Genomic DNA, 22,174 nt, shown 5'->3' on the forward strand with positions numbered 1-22,174 from the left:
ACCCACACACTGACATCACACAGGCAGTGATATGGATCAATGACGCAAATCCTGTCAGGATCAAACATTCAGGCCACAGCAGTTGAAAAAAAACTGCCTGCATGACAGGGCAGTCCAGTCATCCAACATGTACAGACTGCATTAAATCAGTAGTGCTGATGTTGAAAAGGGTTGTGTTAGGTCCTTTTTATATAATAGCTAAACTTTTTAATTTAATTATAGATTTCCCACATACAGACTCTATCTTTAAGCTTCCTCACAGCTTCTGTGGTTTAAGGCCTGGACCTTTTAAAACATGTCTTAAGGCTCCACCAGCCACATAAGTTCTCTTGGAAAATAGCCTCTGTAGCCAGGCTATCTATCTAATCTATCTATCTAATCTAATCTAATCTAATCTAATCTATCTATCTACCTACCTACCTACCTGTCTATCTATCTACCTACCTACCTACCTGTCTACCTACCTATGTATCTATCGATCTATCTATCTATCTATTTAGGCTGCATTGGGCCTTCGTTGCTGCAAGCCGGCTTTCTCTAGTGGCGGCGAGCGGGAGCTACTCTTCGTTGCAGTGCGCGGGCTTCTCATTGCGGTGGCTTCTCTTGCTGTGGAGCATGGGCTCTAGGCATGTGGGCTTCAGTAGTTGTGGCACGCGGGCTCAGCAGTTGTGGCTCGTGGGCTCTAGAGCGCAGGCTCAGTAGTTGTGGCACATGGGATTAGTTGCTCTACAGCATGTGGGAACTTCCTGGACCAGGGCACAAACCCGTGTCCCCTGCACTGGCAGGCAGATTTTTAACCACTGCGCCACCAGGGAATTCCCTGTAGCCAGGTTCTTATAGACAAATCTTTTGAAGAACATGCCTTCAAAATCTTTTGAAGCATTTTATATAACATGTTGTGCTTGACAAATAACATTCAGATTTAGATATGGAGCACTACACTGTGGCCTCACAATTCACTGCTACCTCAAAGTCTTCTTCCCACTGTCACCTTCTTTGAGCTTTCAGTTTTCAGTTTTACTGGCATCAAAATATTAAATTTTTATCGTTACAGATATATTGGAAAAGATGGCTTATTATGAGTAACCATGTATAAAGTTTCAAAATATCTTCTCCTCGAATTACATTACCCACTGGAATTAGAGATTTCCTTTCCCGTAACAGGAGGCTGCCACAGAACATTCACATCCTGTTGCAGTTTCTTCTGAAAAGAAACTGGGTCTCTACACTTAAAGCATCACCCTTCCTTCTAGTTTCTTATGTTCTCCTCAACGACTATCACTTCCCAGAAGAAATGGAAAGCTGAAAGGTGATGAGAACTGGAGGTGTTTCATTCTATCACTGATGTTCTGACATAATCAGACTAACATGAAAACATGCCTTTCCCATGCTCTCAGGCACCTGCTTTCATGTTGTTTCCTCAACTAGTGGTGTTTCTTATGAGAGCTTGAAAAAAAAAAGAAGGCAAGGTAAGGGTTCTCCCTCATCCTAAGGTTGGTTAGTTTTTTTTAACTGTTAATCATCTGAAAGAAATATTTTGAAAACGTAAAAATTACTGAGACAGTTGTCTTCATAGTTCTTTTTGAGGGGTAATCTTTAAATCTAGATTTTCCATAGTAGAAACCAAATGCTATTTCACAGTTGAAAATATTTCTGTACTTCCCACTGCACATCAACTGTCTTCATGAGAAGACTGAACTGTAAGGTCTTATTTTTCTCTATCATGATTTATATATTTTGATCATCTGCTATTAGCTTCTATTTTACTCTAATCATTTCATTTCAGCCTTCTCAGGGCAAGTCTCTATCAGCTAACACAGTCTTAAATGGAAAAGAGAAGATTAAAAACTCACTGTGCTGATGGCATGCTAAAGACTTCAAAGAGTTAGGAAAAAACTCCACGAAAGACAGGAACAGAGACCTTGTCTCCCTCTCATTCTCTTCAAAGGTTCAAACATTACCAGACTGGGAAGAAGAATCTTATTTTTTAAAATTTATTTATTTTTATTTTTGGCTGCATTGGGTCTTTGTTGCTGTGCGCAGGCTTTCTCTAGTTGCGGCGAGCAGGGGCTACTCTTCGTTGCAGTGCGCGGGCTTGTCATTGCGGTGGCTTCTCTTGTTGTGGAGCACGGGCTCTAGGCACACGGGCTTCAGCAGTTGTGGCACTCGGGCTCAGAGCCACTGGCCTTTGGATTCTAACTCAATTACACCAACTTTCTGAGTTCTCCAGCTTGTAGTCAACAAATTGTGGGACTTCCTGGAGAACCCTAATACACATTCCAAGCCTTTCTTATGAGAAAGAGCTATAAAACCAAAAAGCATTTTGAACCTAACGTGCTCAGAAATAAATTAATCATTTCCATCCTTCTACCCAAACCAATTCTTTTTTTCTTCTTCTATATTTTGAGGAAAAGAGAAAGAAACTGTCATTTATCTTTATGTTCAACTGACTTGTGAAATCTGTAAAGCATTCTTAGTCTCTTCTTACCCTCTGAATTGAGCCCCCAGGTCTTATCCTTACTACTTTTCTGGGGGGTTTATTTTCCTGTTTAAAATCAATACTTCAGTGGCTCCCTGTTCCTTTCAGGATAACACCTGAACTCTTTAGCATGCAATATAAAGGTATTTGTAACACAGCCTATGTTTCCATTTTTAGCCTCATTTTCTGATACTCCTCAATGTATTCTGTTCTCCAATCTATTTCTTTAATCATACCTTTTCAGTCTCCTCTAACTTCTCTGTGTACATGCTATTCCTTCTGCTTCTAAGATATTTTCTCAATTATTTTTCCTCTTAGTTAACTTCTATTTCTTTAAGCATCATCTTTTCCTGCACAGTTCAACAACTATTCCAAGCTGGGTAAAGTATGTCTCCTCTGGCCTCCCACATATAGCTGGGCATACCTAATTCCATCATAGCACCTATTACCCTCTTCTGTTTTAACTGTGGTTTACTTGCCTGTCTACCTGACTGCGCTGTGAGGCAGGGTCTAAGTCTTTCAAATGGCTGTCAAGAATGAGCTGTCCTTCAGAATAGAAGAGATTTGGGCAAATTCTCTTTCCAGGAAAAGAGCATGCATGCACTTAGTTACTGTGTTTTCTGTGCTCTGGCAAGCCCCTGAGCATGGGAGATTGAGTACAAGAAGGTGAGAAATTCCAACATATTAAGGCTAAAAATAATGTTAAAATATTGAAATATGATCTTTCATTGTAATGATAAAGGGATTTTCCAAAAACGTTGAGGGATTATATAATAAAATGAAGCAGAAGAGTATATCAAAGACAAGAGAACTTTGCTGATCCATACAAAATGGAAACAGGATTCGATTAAAGTTTACCCTCTAAAAGTGAATCAACATCCTCAAATAATATTATTGCACAGATTTTGAGATCAGAATCCTATGTTAAAATTGACTCTGGCAGATAGTAACTTAACTTTTGGAGCCTTAGAGAAATTAGTACATACTTGCAAGGAAATCTTCTACCACCACCCTTATTATGTTGTTGCCTGACTCTTAAGGTTAATGGCGGCATGTTTGGATGTGCCTTAATATAATACCATAACCACAGTCAGGGGCAAAGTCATACTTTTATAAATATAAAGAGGGTCTTTATTAGATATGAAATTATGCCTAGTGTTAGTTGCTGTGACACAGGAAAATGAGAATTGTGAAAGAATGATTTTTCCATCCCTTTATATCTAGGTAGGTACTAAAAATCACATTTAACATGTTGCCACATAAAGAAAGGAACCAGAAAAGATCTTTTCTTTTCCTGGGACAATCTCTGCAGATAGGTACAAGCGTATGTAAATCAGATTATGTAATTCATGGTAGTCTCTTTATGACTTTATATAAATGCTCACTGAAGAGCCTAGCCTTGCCTTATCCCAGCTATGCTTCTGTGAAAAAACCAGAAAGGTTTATGCCTAGGTTAGACTGCTTAATTAGCACTTCCCTGAGTCTAAAATTGTGGCTGCAGTTACTACAAGGCTAAAATAAGGTAAATCTCTGTATCAGTAATTCAGATGCTCTTCTCACCAGGAGATCCTTCTAGTGAAGCTAACTTTAGAGAGTGTGGTTTTTATTTTTAATAAGGAAAGTGATGTTTCTATATACTCTTACATACGGTTAAGAAAATGAATGCAAAGCACAAAACAGGTTTGTAGTAAATACTGGTTCCTTTCCTAGCATCCCTTCACAGAATGATTTGGTTAAATAGAGAGGATCCAAACAAACACATCTTCTTTCAAAAATACAGCCTAGCTTATACTGGTACTTTTTTGGGGTCGACAAAATCCTCAACATCTAAGGTTTACTGCCCTGGGTTCTACCTGTCCTCTTGAATGTCAGAATTCTTTAAGCCATTTCTAAATTATGGTATCAAATTTACAAATTTCTTTTTTTCCACCCCCTTGATTTAAAAAATTGTCAGACTATTATAAGCTTGGTATGTCCCTTTTTTTTTTTTTTAAGTTTTTACTAGTTAAAAAATCCACTTATCTGCACCAAAATACATCGTATGGTCCATCATTTTCCTTAATAAGCTCAGGGTCTCAGCTTTTAAGAAACAAAACTATAAATTTTATAAAATGAAATTGGGACTAAATTTAGAAGGAATTAAAACATTTATATGGTTATTTAAGCAATTAATATTTGTCAAAATTATCAAATTATACAGAAAATATAAAGAAGAAAAAATACTACTGTAATCCTACCAAATAGGGGCAGGCACTTGAAGGAAATGTGCTCAAATTATTTTTGATGCATATATATTCATTAATAATATTTTTCCTTATTACAAAAGAACTAATTCTGTTGATATCCTTAGTAATGTATAATCACATAAACAGCCTTCAAGATTCAAGTCCTGATAAAATAAAACTACTAATTAATAATCTTTTTAATCTTCCATTTTGGGGAGGTAAAAAGTAAAAAATAGAGCTTATCCTTTGAGTATCCTCTAGGAAGTATCTCCAAGCCCCTGGACTGGTTTGGATGTTCCTGCTAGAGCTTCTACAGCACCCTTCCTGTTCTCTTCAATCACAGCCCTTTTCTCACTTTACTAAATACTTTTGACTGTCTTCCCTATGAGATTGTAAACTTCGTGGAGGGCAGGGATAGGGTCTACCTTACTCAACACTAAATCTCCAGAGTTTTGGAATAGTGACTGTACATATCAAGTTCATAATAATTTGCTAAATAAAAGAATGGGTTTTAAAAGAAACCTAATATTCTAATCTAGACTCAGCAATTTATTCAACTCAATCTTCTAAATAATCTACACTATAGTACCATACAATCAGTATTAATGCTTATAATGATTTAGGGCACTGGCAGATTCTGAATTATTTTCAGTACATTCTGTTTACTAAGGCTAAATATAAGTGTTTATTTTGTAAACATTTTCAGTAATATGATTTGGAAAAAGCTTTTCTGGTTTTCAGTTAATCAGAAAGGTATTTTAACAAAAACACACTGCCCCAGGTCAATGTTTAAAGCATACTCCTTATGCCATAGTTATTAACTCTAATAATATCATCTTTGGCAAAAATATCTTAAAGCCAAGTGATGAAGGTTTCTTCCCCAAAAGATGAGAAGGCAGAATCAAAAGATAATAACCCTCCCTTTGACCCTCCCCCATCTTTTTAGGGTAATAAAAATTAAGATCTTTCTCAAGTATAAATGGGGAAAGAACCTTTTCAAATTCTAATACTTAGTGTTTTTAATATAAAATCTGGTATTGTTTACTCCTTAAAATTCTTATGGTGGACTCTCTCTTCAAAGAAGAGGATTAGTAAATTAAACATGCTTTGAGATGTGCTCTGAGGAAAAATGACGTTTTGCGATTAAAAGCAGAAGAGATTTTTTTTTTTTTTTTTTGCCCTAGCATCATGTAGTACAACGTATATACGGCTAAGTGGTACTTTTTATTTCGTATATTTCTTTTTTATTTATTTATTTTTAATTGGTGTATAATTGTTTTACAATGGTGTGTTAGTTTCTGCTTTATAACAAAGTGAATCAGTTATACATATGTTCCTATTAAGTGGTACTTTTTGATAGCGTTGGTCTTAGGGTTCAGAGATGAATTTATGAGTAAAGTTCTTGGTCTACAGTAATTTGGTTTCAGATCTTTAGAAATAAGACACTCCCATTTCTAGAATACAATTTTGAATGACTTGCAGTAAGTATATGGAAATATTTCAGAAAAAAGTATGTGGTTGAGAGGAACGAACTATTGTTAAGCTATGAGTAGCGTGCCATCTTAGGTACTTTATGTTTGAGAAGTAGCTATGAAGTGTGGACTCTGCAACCAGACTACCAGAGCTCAGATCCCAGCTCAGCCACTCAGTAACTGGTAACTCCAGGCAAGTTATTAACCTATGTCTCAGTTTCCTTGTCCATAAAATGAAGATAGTAATAGCTATCTCACAGCATTGATGGGAGAATCAAATAGATTAATTACATGTAGAATGTTTACAAAAGTTAACTGGTGCAGTAATTATTCAATAACCATTAGACAGTATCATACATGCTAATTAAAGTAGAGTCACTTTCTACCCCTTTTCCCATTACCTGAGGCTCTATAACGCATTGGTATTGCAATTAGAAATGATAAGTGCTGAAATAAAGACAATTCGATTGCTTATTCCTAAAATAAGTCAATAAACATTTAGAGTTTCCATAAATGCAAGGGGAAGGTCCAGGTGCTATAGGGAGGGAAAGGAGATCTAGCACAGAAGAATATAATATGGTTTTGTACCATCATCACTTGAGAAAGGTTGATGTGGGTCCAGACACCTGCATGTTTCAACTTCCCAGCTGATTCTGAAATCCCTTGGTGTAGTGATAAAAATTACCTTTACAGTCAGAAAGACCTTCATTTGAGTCCCAGATCTTCCAATAGCTAGCTTTGAGACTTTTATGAACCTTAGCTTTCTCACTCTTAAGGTTTAAATAAGATTAACTGCACACAGCATGATCCTGGCAGATAATGAACACTCAATTACATTATTAGTGGTGGACTCTAAAACAGAAAAAAAAAGACAAAAACCAAAAAACAACATATGCCAAGTTAGAGATATAGGCCAGACGAGTGCAAAAGGAAATTGAGGAACACTTTTTAACCCTGGGGTGGTCAGAAAGAGAATCTCAAGAGGTGGAACTAATTAGTACTGGGTTTTGAAGAACTGCAAAAATTTAGAAAGCTCTCTCGTGTGTGTGCACATGTCATGCACATGTGTGTGCACACTCTTGTGTGATTTTTCAGTGAGGGAGCAATGTGAACAAAGATATGAGAGGGGTCTCTGTAAGAAATATTTAGAGACTAGAGTATCTACTAATCCTGGAATATTTGGAGCGGAAGTTTCCTGAAGTTAAAACTAGAAAGAAAGATTGGAATGAGGTGATGGAGTGCCTAGAAAATTAGGCTAAGTTATATGCTATATGAAATGAAAGAAGGCAAGGCTTTTCGGTTAGTTTTTAGCATGACTTCCTAAAAAGTCATGTTTTAGGAAGGCCAATCTTGTAGTTACAGAAATAAATATGGGAAAGTGACAGACTTCTGTAAAGAAATTTGAATCGTAATCAATGTGGGACTAATGTGCTTAAAAGGCCATAAAACTACTCAATTAGGTGTAATACATGCTCACACGGACTTCTGTGACAAGTTTTAATCAAATCTAGTTAGAAAGTATAGCTCTCTAATGTGGAAACCTCCCCAATTTATATAGCTAGTTTGAGTGATTTGATAAATTACAGTATCGTTAGCCTTGGTTTCCTCACTTAAGAAGTTGCTTCATATAGAGAGTTCTCAATTTACTAGAAAGTGAATTGGCAAGATGGATATTCAGAACCCAGAATGTATCACCTGACTCTCTCAACTTTATAAATGATAGTAAGGCTCTGCTATAAATAAAAACTCACAAAATAAATACTGACATGGTCTAAAACAGCGGTCCCCAACCTTTTCAGCACCAGGGACCGGTTTCGTGAAAGACAGTTCTTCCACAGATGGGGGGTGGGGGGATGGTGCAGGCGGTAACGGGAGCGATGCGGAGCGGCAGATGAAGCTTCACTCGCTCGCCCGCTGCTCACCTCCTGCTGTGCAGCCCAGCTCCTAACAGGCTGCGGACTGGTACCAGTCTGCAGCCCGGGGGTTGGGGACCCCTGGTCTAAAAAGTAGTTAAAATATTGTGCATATGCAATGACAACAAAAGTGGAAGGACCTTTTTCTATTAATTATTGTGAGATATCAGAATGTATCAAACACTTAAGGATACCTAATATACTTAATCCATTATATATATATATATATGTGTGTGTGTATGGATATATGTATACATATTTGACATGGCCTCTTTTGGGCTGAGCTCACTGACTAAACTCCAAATGACAAAAATCTCAAGAGGGACGAAGAGGAGGAATGGAGAAATACTAATCCCAAAGGAACAGGTGAATGTGTCTGAGGGAAGGCAGACAAGTATCTTTTGGGTAAAAAGAAAGGGGGGAGGTGGAAGTTTCTTATATACAGCCCTTATTTATTTAAAATGGTTTTTTTTTTTTTTTTGACTGCATAGGTAACAATTTTTCATACTGGTGGAAGTTAATGTTCCACCAGTGGGATCTTAGTTTCCAGACCAGGGTTCAAACCCGTGCCCCCTGCAGTGGAGCACGGAGTCCTAACCACTGGACCAGCAGGGAATTCCCTAAAACGTTATTTTTAATAGGAAGTACATTTACAAGATTCAAAAATGAAAAAAATATAAAAAGGTAGAGAGGAAAAACTTTCACTCCATCCCTGTTCCCCATGTGATGCACCACCACCCCCATAAGTAAACACTATAATTACTTTTGGAGGGTCTTTCAAGAATTTCAGTTATTATTATTGTTTTTAAAAATAGTCTGTAGCATCTATTAGTTAGCTTCTAGTATTTGTTCTTCCCGTTTTCCACAGTAATAATCCCCTGAATGTTAGCTGGAATCCATGGTCAGCCCAACCAAAGGCAATTTTTAGTTCTCTTATCTAGCTAGAAGTGGTCAACTAAGCTATGGTCAATGAGAATGTGAGAAGTGATCTTTACAATCTCCAGAGTTTGTCCTAAAAGAAACAAGGCATGTCTTCTATCTCTTTGTCTCTTCCTCTTTTCCATTCTGTCTGGGACACGGACATGGTGGTGAGCCATCCTGGATCATGCCCATGAGTATGATGTGCAGATCCTAGGGATGGGAGATCAAGACAGAGGTAACCTGGGTCTCTTTACTGCCTATGGGGCAAAGAACTCCATACAAGTACTAATTGACCTTTAAACATAATACATGAGAGAAAAAAAGTTCATATTATAATTGTCTTAGTTTTCTACTGCTGTGTAACATTAGCACAAACTTAGTGGTTTTAAAAAAAACACCCGTTTATTAGCTCACAGTTCTGCAGTTCATAAGTCTAGTCATAGTATGGACTGCGTTCTCTACTCAGTCTCACAAAGTGAAAATCAAAGTATTGGCTAGGATGTGCTCTCATTTGGAGGCTGGAGTCCTCTTCCATCCAACCTCATGTGGTTTTGGCGGAATCAGCTTCTTGTGGCTGTAGGACTAAGATCCTCATTTCCTTGCTGGCTATTTTACACAATTATATTTCTGGGTCTCACTTTCCTTTTGCCATCACCACTCACTAAAATTTTTTTAAATTGAGATTTTTATCACTTATTTTAACAGAACTCACTAAACTGGTTTAGATTTCCTATTTCCAAGAGAACTTTAACAGTGATATTTTATTCATTAGGAACATAAAGGATTGAAGATAATTTGCCTGTATTTTCCTTTTTAGCATAAACATTGCAATTTTCTCTTAACTAGGTCATATATAAAATAGTTTCTTTTGAAAAGTAACATTTAATAGCATTTAGGGACAAGCTGGGACTATTACACAATGTACTCAGGATGAGTCATAGTCATTCACTTAACCTAAAATGGGCTGAATTTATGAATGGATGATTATATTATGGTTCATTTTCACAAACAAGACTCATTAATGTTTCAAAACAAGTATTTTGAGTCTCTCTACTGGAACTGATGTTTTCATCTTAGAAGGAGAAAATGTAAAGGGCAAACTTTTTAATATAATAATGTGATTTCCACCAGTATGAAAAATTGTTACCTATGCTTTTAGAGCATTTTCTAAGGGTAGTTAAGATTTTCTAAGTAATGTATAAAGGATATAACTTCTCCATGGTTTAGTTTGTTAAATTATGAAAAAAGTAAATAATAGCTAATCATATGGGAATGAGAATCTACTACATATGATTTGGACTTGAGTTACTTAATAATTTCCGTAGACTGAAAAGAACTTCATTAAGTTCAGTCAGGTCTGTAGTAAAGAAGTCATTAATCCAAAGATAATCAATGGTCTTATAAAAAATTCTTGGAATACTGATATACTTATTATTAAAATAAATTTAAGATATGGCATAAGATATTAGCATAGTTATGAATACCTAAAAACTTGAGAGCTCGTAGAAAATTGTTGAATCTAATTCACACTAGCCCATCCTCATTTATGTGCAAAATAATGGCCAGAATTTAAGTAATATACCCAAGGATATAGAATCATAACATTTTAGACTCGTGAAGAACCTTATTAAAAGGCATCAACTCCAACCATCCATGACCTATTCTGAAATTAAACCTCCTAATGGCACCATCAAGTGAAGAGTCAGTATACGCATTAACACCTACAAAGGTGGATGGGAAACTGATTGCTCCTGAGTCTCTTTGACAGCTCTGTTTATTACAAAGTTGTTCCTCATACTGAGCTAAATCTGTTTTCCTTTAACTCCCACCCACTGATCCTAAAACCCAGGCTGACCTACTCCCAGACTGTACCTTTAAAAGTGCACCATTAATTAATTCACATATTTTGTTATTTCTTTAAAGTTTTATTGTTGTGAATTTAGGAAGAAAAGTTATATTTCATACTGCTAGTTATAGTAACTATAGCAAAAAGTGTAGTGACCATGATATATAAAATACACATTTAACCTCTAATAAATTTCAGAGGTATTTTTAATATCAAAGGTCTGACATATCTAACAAGATTCATGGGGCCTGAGGCATAGTTTGTATATATGTCTCAGGTATTCCAGGGTATCAGAGAAGGTCACTAGGAGTCCTACTTGCATGAAAACTCCATCTTCCTTTCCCATCCCCAACAAAGACAACCTGGGAGAAAAGGCTTTTTTATTTTTTTTACACAAACATTTGCAACCATTTTATTTATGTTAACCAAAATCTGGAAACACCTCAAATGCCCCTCAACAAGTGAGCAAATAAACAAGATAGGGGTATCCATGCAATGTAATATAACTCAGCAATAAAAATGAGCAAACTATTGATACATGCACAACATGGACAGATCTCAAACTTGTTGTACTAAGTGAAAGAAGCCAGAAATAAAATTCTACATGTTGTATGATTTAATTTATGAGATATTACTAGCAGAGGTAAAACTATAAAGACAAAAGGGATCTGATTATATCTGATGAGCATAAGGATTCAGACTAGAACACAGAGATGGGCAAGGCCAGGAGCTCCAACTTTTGGAGTGCAGAGAATTCACTCTGAGGTAACAGAGTTGGGATAAATGGGATACAGAGCTTGTAAGTATTTAACAAAATATTGTTTTATTAAGGACCTCAAAGGTCATCTGGCTCAGTTTAGGAGGAGACTTGCTAATAAAATGCTCTGCAAAGGAGATGGCAAATATGAAAGAGCAGACCGATTGCGGGAGGGAGGCTAGACGTGTGTTTATACGCACCATGATCCCAAAACACACAGAGAAGGACACGGTGGTACTTACTAGTGGGGACAAACCTTCCCTTAACTTCAAAAACCCCTATAATGGCACGAAGAGTCTGGATCAGGTATATGAGGAGATAAGGTGAGAGCGGAAAAGCAGTAATAAAGAGCAGCAGCAGCAAAGAGAAGAAAAATAGGAACAGAGGTGCTGACAATAACTGCCCCAGGAGCAACAGTGCTGGTCACGCTTTGCATGAGGTGACAGTAGAAGCAACAATGGCCCAATAACCTCCCACTGGCAGACTGAAAGTGACACCAACAGTGGTGAAGTAAGCATGAGTAACTACTCAGAAGCTGGTCAGAGCCATCTGGAAGCAAAAAGGCAGGCAGGAAGATTTAGAGGTAGTATTGATGGCATACTAACTCTAGTGGGTGAAGGGCCTCAGAATCAACACACTCTGGAATTGTCAGTTAGGTTCCTGACTTCCCTAAGTAAGGTGAGCTATGAGAAAACAAAGGTTAATAGCTTTCAACAAACCTGAATTCACTTTGACAATTTTTCTACATGTGAGAGTCAAATCATAAGAAAATAGGCAGAAATCCAGGATTTGGCTAAATGATTAATATCTGGGCATTATCTATGGCTCACTACATTTATATTTTTACATTTTTAAATTAAAATTTCCATATTACCCTCCAATCTTAATTGGTGCTCATATTGAAGACTCAGGCACTAAAATACCCCTAAGTATAAAAGTATATTTTCAGTATATAGTAGTTACCAAGGCGAACAAGTACACCAATATATTTAAAGATATTTTAGCAGTTAATTTTAATAAATATCGACAGCACGCCTACTAAGCAAAAGGCATTATTTTAGCACAGAGAATCAAAGAAAAAAAGGACAATTTTTGTTGTTAAGGAAACAAAATAGAAGGAAGCTAATATTCCTTGACCATTTTCGTCAAGTAAGGTTTTATGTACCAAGCTAAAGACAGCATCACTGTTTCTGTCCCTATAAGATTTGAAGTTTAGTGGAAGCTTCTCTCACAAGTGTTTATTTCATTAGGAATTCGGACTAGTAAATTAGCTAGTTGGCATGCTATTTATAGGTCTATTAGGAGCAGTAACTATTCACTAGCTCGATTACTCTATGAAGTGTGCCAGCGCACAGATATACTTGTTAAATTTAAGACTCTCATTCAGAGTACTCACTTCCAAAAATAAGGAGATCTCAGTTTAATTAAAAGATTATTTTGGAATCAAAGAATCTTTAGATAGAATGAATGCTGGAACTTGCACAACCAAAATTCTTTTACTATGCAAGAATTACTTTTTATAATATCATCTAACCAGTACATAAGCATACATAATGATGAGAGTCTGGTATAATCAAACAATGACTCCATTTTTATACAGCCATAACTGTTGGACAGTTTTTCCCTGTGAGTCAAAATTTGTTTCCCTGTAACTCTCTCACCTGTTTCAAACATGTTAAAAGGATACCATCTAACCACAGTACTACACCATCTGTTTTGAACATACATTTCTATTTTTGCAGTTCAAGATTTTGTTCTTACTTTTGTAAGTGAGATTCAATAAGTGACTCACATTTAGCTCTAGTTCTACTAAAATAAGCAAGTTCTAGTCATAAAGTTAAGTTCTCCTCTCCTGCACTATAGTGGACTCTGTCATTCGTTTTGATGCATATGATCTAAAGTCCTTTTGTGTGTTGGAGGAGTCACCTTGGTGTGAGGTGAAGAACATTTCTCCTATAGGTGCTGATAACGTAGGAAGCAGTAGTGGGTGCTACAAGATTCCTGTTCCAGAAGTGGTATCTGTGCTGGAAGCAAGTGACCTTGAATTCTTAGTGGAGAAAGGGCATGGGTACAATCATGGCATTCATGATGGTTTCCCAATCAAACTAGTACTGTAGCATGGTTTTAGGGCATTGTTCCTTAAGCTTAGCCTTGGGTATGGTTCTCTAATACTCCCAAAGATTCTATAAGATATCCAATATCATTTTCTTAAAGTAATATTTTTTTAAAAATTTGAAATCATCACAAATTTACAAAAAAAGCTGCATGTCCAGCTGGCACCAAGAACTTTCTTCCCTAAACCATTTGAAAGTAAGATGCTGACATGATGACTCATCACCCATGGAATACTTTAGTGTGCATTTAGTATGCATTCTCCGATATAACCACACAACCATCAAAACCAGGAAATTAACATTGATACCTTGTTACTACCTGTTATGGGTAAAATTGTGTCCCCCTCCACAAAAGATATGTTTAAGTACCAGTACTTCAGAGTGTGACTTTATTTGGGAATAGGGTCACTGCAGATATAATTAGTTAAGATGAGGTCATGCTGGAGTAGAGTGTGGTACTAATCCAATATGGAATCCTTTTAAGAAGAGAGCCATGTGAAGGCACAGAGACACAGGGAGAATACCATGTGAAGACGGAGGCAGAGACTGGAGTGATGCATCTACAAACCAAGAAACCCTAAGGATTGATGGCCATCACTAGCAGCTAGGAAAAAGACGTAAAGTCTCCCTCAGAAGGAACCAATCCTACTGACATGTTGATCTTGGACTTCCAGCCTCCAGAACTGTGAGAGATTAAATTTGTTGTTTTAAGCCACCCAGTTTGTGGTGCTTTGTTATGGAAGCCCTAAGGAACTAATAAACCACCTAATTTCAAACCCCACCCAAGGTTCACCAATTGTCCTAATAATGTGCTTTCCAGACAAAGGGTCTAGTTGAGAATCACATATTGCAACTAGTTAGGATGTCTCTTTAGTCTATCATTCTGAACAGTTCCTTGGTCTTTCCTTGACTTTTGAAGATTAAAGGCTAGTTATTTTGTAGAATGTCTCTAGATTTGAGTTTGTCTACTATTTCCTTGAGTTTAGATTCAGATCATGCATTTTTGGCAGAAATATCACAGAAGTGACACCATATTCCTCTTAATGCATCATATCAAGTAGCACACAATTTTGACTTCTGACATTACTGATGACATACAATTTGATCACCTGATCAAGACGGTGTCTGCCAGGTTTCTCCACTGTATACTTTTTTTTTTTTGCCTTTAATCAATAAGTATTTTGTGGGGACATAGTTTGAAACTATGTAAACAGTCCATTTTTCATCAACTTGCAATTTATTCATTTATTTATTTATATTTGTGTGAACTCACTGTTTCCTACTTTATTCAGTGGGCTTTAATCCATATCTATCATTATTTTGATGCTCAAATTGTGCCTGATTTTGCTAATGGAAGTTCCTTCAAGCTGTCTACTACATCCTTTTGACATGTCTCCATCCGTTTCTCAGCACTTCTTTCTTTCTGGGATAAGACTTATACAGCAGAAAAGGAGTTACAGATGTGGAAAGGGAGGAAACTAGAATAAATCCTGTGGCAATTGAACCAGAAAAATCATACATTTTGATTCTAGGTCTGGGGCAAGGAAAGTTCAAGATGTTATCCCAGAAAGAAGGGATATTCAATATTGTCATCCCAGAAAGTCACTCAGGCTCTGACTTCCCATGTTGAGTTTCCTGCCCCCTAACCCCCACTCCCACGTGAATGTTCTTTCCTTGGCTCCGTGTGGTCACGCACAAGCTCTAATGCCCTGTGCTGGGCTACCCACTCCAGTTTTGTGTATATTCTCTTCTCACCACATCTGGGCTCTGACTTCCCACACCAGGCCATTCTACCCCTCACCCCACCATGTGGACTACCTCCTTACTCTGCTTGGGCTCCGATCCACACCAGGCCACCCCTTCTTGAGGACACCCTTCTCAGTCGGTTTAGGCTCTGAGTCCATACAGCAGGCCACCTTGCTGTGTGAATTTCCTCCTTACTCTGTTTGGGCTCTGACTCTCTACACTAGGCTGTTGTCCTATGTGATGAACTCCTCCCGCTCTGACATCCTACTCTGGGGCACTGCAGCTCACCTCCCCAACTCCCACCAGTGCAGTGCTGCCATAGATTGAATGTCTGTGTCTCCCACAAAATTCCTTTATTGAAACCCTAACCCCAATGTGATGGTATTAAGAGGTGGGGTTTTTGGGAGGTGATGAGGACATGAGGGTGGAGACCTCATGAATGGGACTAGTGCTCTTATAAAAGAGAACCCAGAGAGCTCCTTTGTCCCTTCCATCATGTAAGATTACAGTCAAAGTCAGCAGTCTGCAACTGGGAAGAGGGCTCTCACCAGAACCTGACCATGCTGGCACCCTGATCTTGGACTGCCAGCCTCCAGAACTGTGAGAAATGTATTTCTGTTGTTTATAAGCCACCCAGTCTATGGTATTCTGTTATGGCAGCCCTAATGGACTAAGACAAGTGTCTACATAGTTCTGCCCCATCTAATGACTTTAGGACTTAAGTGCTAGGAAGGAAAGGGAAGAAAGGAGAGGATCTCAGTATCACAGTAATAAACTCCTTTTGTGCTTAATTGACAAGAGTCAGTTTCAAAAAGGAACTCTGATACACATCATCTATATGGTACCAGTGCAATTAATTTTTTAAATCAAAATGTATAACTTTGTATTATTCCTGTTAAATTTTATCCTATTGGTTTTGACCTATCATTTCAATATATTGTGATCTTCTTGAGCTTAATGTTATTAGTTGTCCTTGGTAACTGTCTGATACCTGGTAACTTTATAAATGTGTCATTTATTTTTGTCAAAGCTGTTGATTAAAAGTGCACAGAAAGAGAGCCCTAAAGAACAAAGTCCTCTTTCTGACTTACTTCACTGTGTATGACAGACTCTAGGTCCATTCACCTCACTACAAATAACTCAATTTCATTTCTTTTTATGGCTGAGTAATATTCCATTGTATGTATGTGTCACATCTTCTTTATCCATTCATCCGATGATGGACATTTAGGTTGGTCCCATGTCCTGGCTATTGTAAATAATGCTGCAATGAACATTGTGGTACAGGACTCCTTTTGAATTATGGTTTTCTTAGGGTATATGCCCAGTAGTGGGACTGCTGGGTCGTATGGTAGTTCTATTTTTAGTTTTTTAAGGAACCTCCATACTGTTTTCTCTAGTGGCTGTATCAATTCACATTCCCACCAACAGTGCAGGAGGGTTCCATTTTCACCACACCCTCTCCAGCATTTATTGTTTCTAGATTTTTTGATGATGGCCATTCTGACTGGTGTGAGGTGATACCTCATTGTAGTTTTGATTTGCATTTCTCTACTGATTAGTGATATGGAATCTAAAAAAAAAAATGGTACTGATGAACCTAGTTGCAGGGCAGGAATAAAGATGTAGACACAGAGAATGGACTTGAGAACACAGGGAGGGGAAAGGGTAAGCTGGGGTGAAGTGAGAGAGTGGCATGGACATATATACACTACCAAATGTAAAACAGATAGCTAGTGGGACGCAGCCGCACAGCACAGGGAGATCAGCTCAGTGCTTTGCAATGACCTAGAGCGGTGGGATAGGGAGGATGGGAGGGGAGGGGATATGGGGACATATGTATGCATATGGCTGATTCACTTTAGTGTACAACAGAAACTAACATAGTATTGTGAAGCAATTATACTCCAATAAAGATCTATTTAAAAAAAAAAAAAAAAGAACAAAGTCCTGGATAATATAACATAAGACAAAGCTTTAGACTAGCAGTGGGCCAGGGATGAAATTCTGTTTTATCTTCCCATAAAGATATATGAGAAAATCTGTCAAATAACCTTGAGGAAATAAAGAGTGTTTGCTTATTCAACTTTTGTCTCTTACTGAATACTGAATGAATGGATGAAGAATATGAGGTCCTCATTCATGCTGAAATGCAACTGTGGAAGCAATGTTGCAAAACAAATCATCAAAATGTAGATCTGGTTAATCCATGATCAGCATAATTAGGGTTTATATATCTAATGTAGCTTTTTGGGTTTTATGATTCCACAGATATAAACAATATGTCAAAAAGGTATGGTGTAATAATAATCTCTATGACTAATTATATTCCAAATCCTCTGATGGATAGACTCTTTCACACACACACTCTCTCTCTCTTTACACAAACAAGTATAAGACAGGATGTAAAAATAATCACTAAATTGCTTAAAGTAATCTGATTGATGTAATAGTAAAAGCAACAGAGCTGAAACTCAACCCAGGTAGCATTTGCTTAACTACTGCCTTATTAGATTAACAAAATTGAACATTCATCAATATCTTTCTCTCCTAAAGTATATCATTCGAAGGGACCAGGGCGTATAAAAACTATTCAATCATAGCTGGTTTATATATTCTTTTTTTTAAAGATAGCTTTGTATCTTGCACGGACAGCATGGAATCATACCACAGTAGAAGTCCCATAACAATGCAAAACCACTAGATATTTAATTAATAAATTCTTATTATTTAGTCCTATTTATTCATTTTGAGATGTCATGGAAGAAGGGAAAAAAAAGAAAGCCATACCTGCCTCTCAATAAGCAGGATTTTTAGATAAAATTTTTTGTGTATATAGACTCCATTTGCTTGGCACATGGAAATGCTCAAGAAAGGTTAGTTTTTTCTCTTTCTCATTCAACTTAATTAAACATTTACTGAGCATTCTCTATGTGCTGGGCGCTATGCAAGACACGAGATTTACAAACACGTCAAACAATTTCTGCCCTCAATGATTTCTGTATGTGTATCCAGGGGTAGAAGAGGCGAGAAACTGAAGAAAGATCTTGTCTGCAAACACTTCACAGAACAGATAATGTCTGAAGGATGGGTACCAATTTACTGCCAGGAAAGCCAGCTCTACAACAGGGATCTTAAGAGTTCACCACATACTCTCTACAAAATGTGCTTCTAGGACATCACCAGTAAGCCAAATTCAGAAACTTCGGTTAATTCTCTATTCTGTGTACCTCCCCACAAAACAAAACTAAGAAGGGCAGTCTTTAGCACTTGTTACAAAGATCTATTAATGCTAAACCTTAAGATTTATTCACATAATAAATTTTTACATTCCTATGCACAATTACCAAGCAAAAATGAATTTCCATAATATCTATCATTATACAAAAAACAATTTGTTGACATACCATCAATCCAATCACTAAAAAAATCCAAAAAACATCAAGTTGTTAGATGTTTCAAAATAACTTTTAATAGGAAAAAAAAGAGATTCAAGGTAGTACTTCAATTTCAAAAGTAATGAGGTATTTGTGCTAAAACCCATTAACAGTGACTTAAGATGGCAAAAATGAGGTATAGGTTAGAATCAGGTAGTATAAATAAATCTAACCAATGAGCAGAATGGCAAACTGAAAGGTAGTAAAAGGCAGGGAGCTACACTTTTATATATTTAAGAGTTGTGTATTGTCTAAAGGGACATGAAATAAGGCAAAAGGTAAGTTAAGACAGACATCAGATCCTGTATTAGACTCAGAAAGAATGGTATGGAACAATAAAAAATGATCACATTAAATAAACAAAGTATATTATTTTCATTATAAATATGAAACATATTTTAAAAAACAAATATTGAGAAGTCCTTGTTTCTGGCCCATAACAATTTCTTTTCTTTTTTTTTCTTTCTTCTTTTTTCAGGGGTGAAGGCAAGAGAGAGAAGCTATGCAATGCATTTAAAAGAATATTTGTTACATTTTATTGAACATTTCTAGGTGTTTGAAGTAGGGAGATTTTCAGATTAACAGGGGAGCACATGGTAACAGAAAAGGAAGACTTCACTGATCCTTCCAAACTGTAAACTGGATATTAACTCTATTGTATAATCTCCTTCAATGGCTCTTCCTCACCTTTATAATAAAGTTCTTAGTATGGTAGTCAAGCTATTTCAAGAGGTGACTATATTTTCAGATTCATCTCTGTCCATATCCCCTTTATACAACTTTTTGTTTTGTTTTGTTTTTAGCTACTCCAATCTCTTTGCAGTTATTCAAATAAATCAAGTTGCTCTTTCCTTCTGTTGCTTTTGTATGCTATTCTCTCTGCCTAAAACACTTTCTTGAGACCCTTTTGTCCATTTGGCCAACTGGTATTTTCCTGAAAGACAAGGACGTGTCACTTTTTCTTTGAAGGGTTTTTTCCCTGACATAATCACTCTGTGATTAGTCCTCCTATGCTCCCACAATACCCTATGCATATTTATAATGATTCTTTTTATATTGTACAATTGTTAATTTTCCCCCCTTTCCCCTACTACACTGTGTTCCTGAATGGCAGGAACTGTGTCATAGTCTTCTCTGAATCCCTTGCAGCTGGTACAGTATACCTCAGCAGAGACTTTGTAAATTCATGAAAAAAATATTAGCAGTTTCATCTATCTAAGCAGTATGCTATACAGTAGGAAAAAGGTAGTATATTGAGCTCTGCCCATAACTAGCTGTATCTCACAAATTCTGGACCTCCAATAAAATAGGGAATTATTTAGATCTCTAATATTCCCTGTGATTCTTTAACTCAGTTTTGGTTTCTATAAATTCTTGATAGGTAATAAAACTACTTTAAAAAGCACAGTCTTTAATTCAAATGCTTATTAATTTACACTGGATTTATCTCAATTCTTTAGGTTTTACTACAGAGGTTTTCTTAGTATAGTGGCTGTGAAAAGCTTTCCTAACTTGATGGCCTTAGGCACCCTATTTTTCTGTCAGTTTCATTGGCACATGATTTTCCTCCCTTAACACTTTCTCTTTCTCACTTTTTCTTTTTCACCTCTACCTATACTCTTACTTTTTACCTAGCTCAAGAACTAGGTCAAGAAGATGACTGCCATGTGATAGAAATAGTGATGGCAAAGAGCAAAAAAAGGGAGGAGAGGATGAGCCCCAGCAGTCCTTAGCCTTTTCTCGTCCTGTCTTCTCTTGCTTGGACTGAGGGCATGCTGGTCTTCATAAAGACTTCAACCCAGTCTCTTGTTCACTACTACCTTTCATCTATATCCCATCTTTTAATTTTGGACAAACAAAAACATAAAGAGAGGAGAGCCTTTTACTTTCTGTATGGTTCCCGCTAAAGTTTCCTGTGTTTTTAAAACTCCGCCCAGTAGTAATTTTAAAACAAAGTCTCCACTCTTATAATCTGATGTATAGAGAGAAGAGTCTCCGTTTTCTCCTGAAGCAAAGAAATGTGTCCCTGCCTAAAAATCCTTCACATGATAGTCAATTCTTATTATTAGGATACTGTTAGCACTACAGGCACATTATAAACTAGATACGCTTTTTTGGTTCTGATTGAAGGGATAAGTGCCACATAAAAAATCAATTAAATTGATTTTATGAGGGAAGGGGTTTACAAATTACACTTACAAATTGACTTTTAAAATATAAGTTATTTAAAATTCAAAGTCTGGTTATCCAATTGCAATGATCAGTTTTTGCATTTTAAGTCACACTAAAACAGTAATGAGTATCCTCATTTGCAGATGTGTTTGAAAAGACCAATGTTATATTAGTTAAAATGCTTCCATCATAAACAATATTTATTGAAAACAATTTAAAAAGAGATGTACAAATAAACCTAAGGTGTGTGCTCTACTAAAAACTTATATTCTAAGAGGTACCCAGTATAAAAATGAAGTTATTTTTATGAAAACCTAATTGACAAGTAAAGATAGGCAAAGTTTATTATACTGTTTATGAATTCTACTACCTGGTTTCTTTTAAGCTCATAATATGTGGACCATTCCTATTTGTGAAGTTACCAAATAACTGCTGCTCAAAAGATTTAAATTAACTTAGAGAAAGTGCTAACTCTAAGACATGTAAGGTTTAAATGGCAGGTTAAAAGTTTTAATTGTAATTATTGAGCTAACTGCTTCTCTAGAAAGAGTTAGATCTACTTCTTCTTTGCTTGCATTGACTTGACAGCCCAGGTTAAATGGGGGGGAGGTACCATAAGTCCTGGTTTGCCAGGGACAGTCTTGGCTGACACTGATTGTTGTGGAGTAATTGCTAGGGTCCACTTTCACTCTTAAAGTATCCTGGTTTGGATGATAAAGCATACGGTCCCCCCACTTCTAACGTGCTCTTTTCAAATCAAAGTAATAACTATTAGATAGGTACCCAATATGTGGAAGGCCAAGAACTGAAGGGAATACAAAGGAATGTAAGAAATGGTATCTGCCCATAAAGTCCTTATTAAAACTTAGCTGGAGAGACTGAATAAACATTCCAAGTTAAACACACAAAATTTAAATGGCTTTTCAAAATACTAACTGGAAGAAATGTTACAAAAAAGTACACTCTTGCTAAATGAATGGCACAATAATTGGTGTTTTGGGCTTTCACAGGAGATGGGGTCACTTTCTATTAAACACCACTACAGTACCCATCACCACTTACTCAGTGCCTTCTATGTGCCAGGTCTGGTTT

The 22,174-nt window shown here is 36.8% G+C and overlaps 1 protein-coding gene across 1 annotated transcript in view; it reads right to left on the reverse strand.

The window, feature by feature from the left end:
- FNDC3A (fibronectin type III domain containing 3A) overlaps positions 1-22,174 on the reverse strand; it is a 139,829-nt gene that overhangs the window by 78,906 nt on the left and 38,749 nt on the right. The window lies entirely within an intron of this gene.

The sequence above is a fragment of the Phocoena phocoena genome, chromosome 18 (genome assembly GCF_963924675.1).
Source record: "Phocoena phocoena chromosome 18, mPhoPho1.1, whole genome shotgun sequence".
Lineage (NCBI taxonomy): Eukaryota > Metazoa > Chordata > Mammalia > Artiodactyla > Phocoenidae > Phocoena > Phocoena phocoena.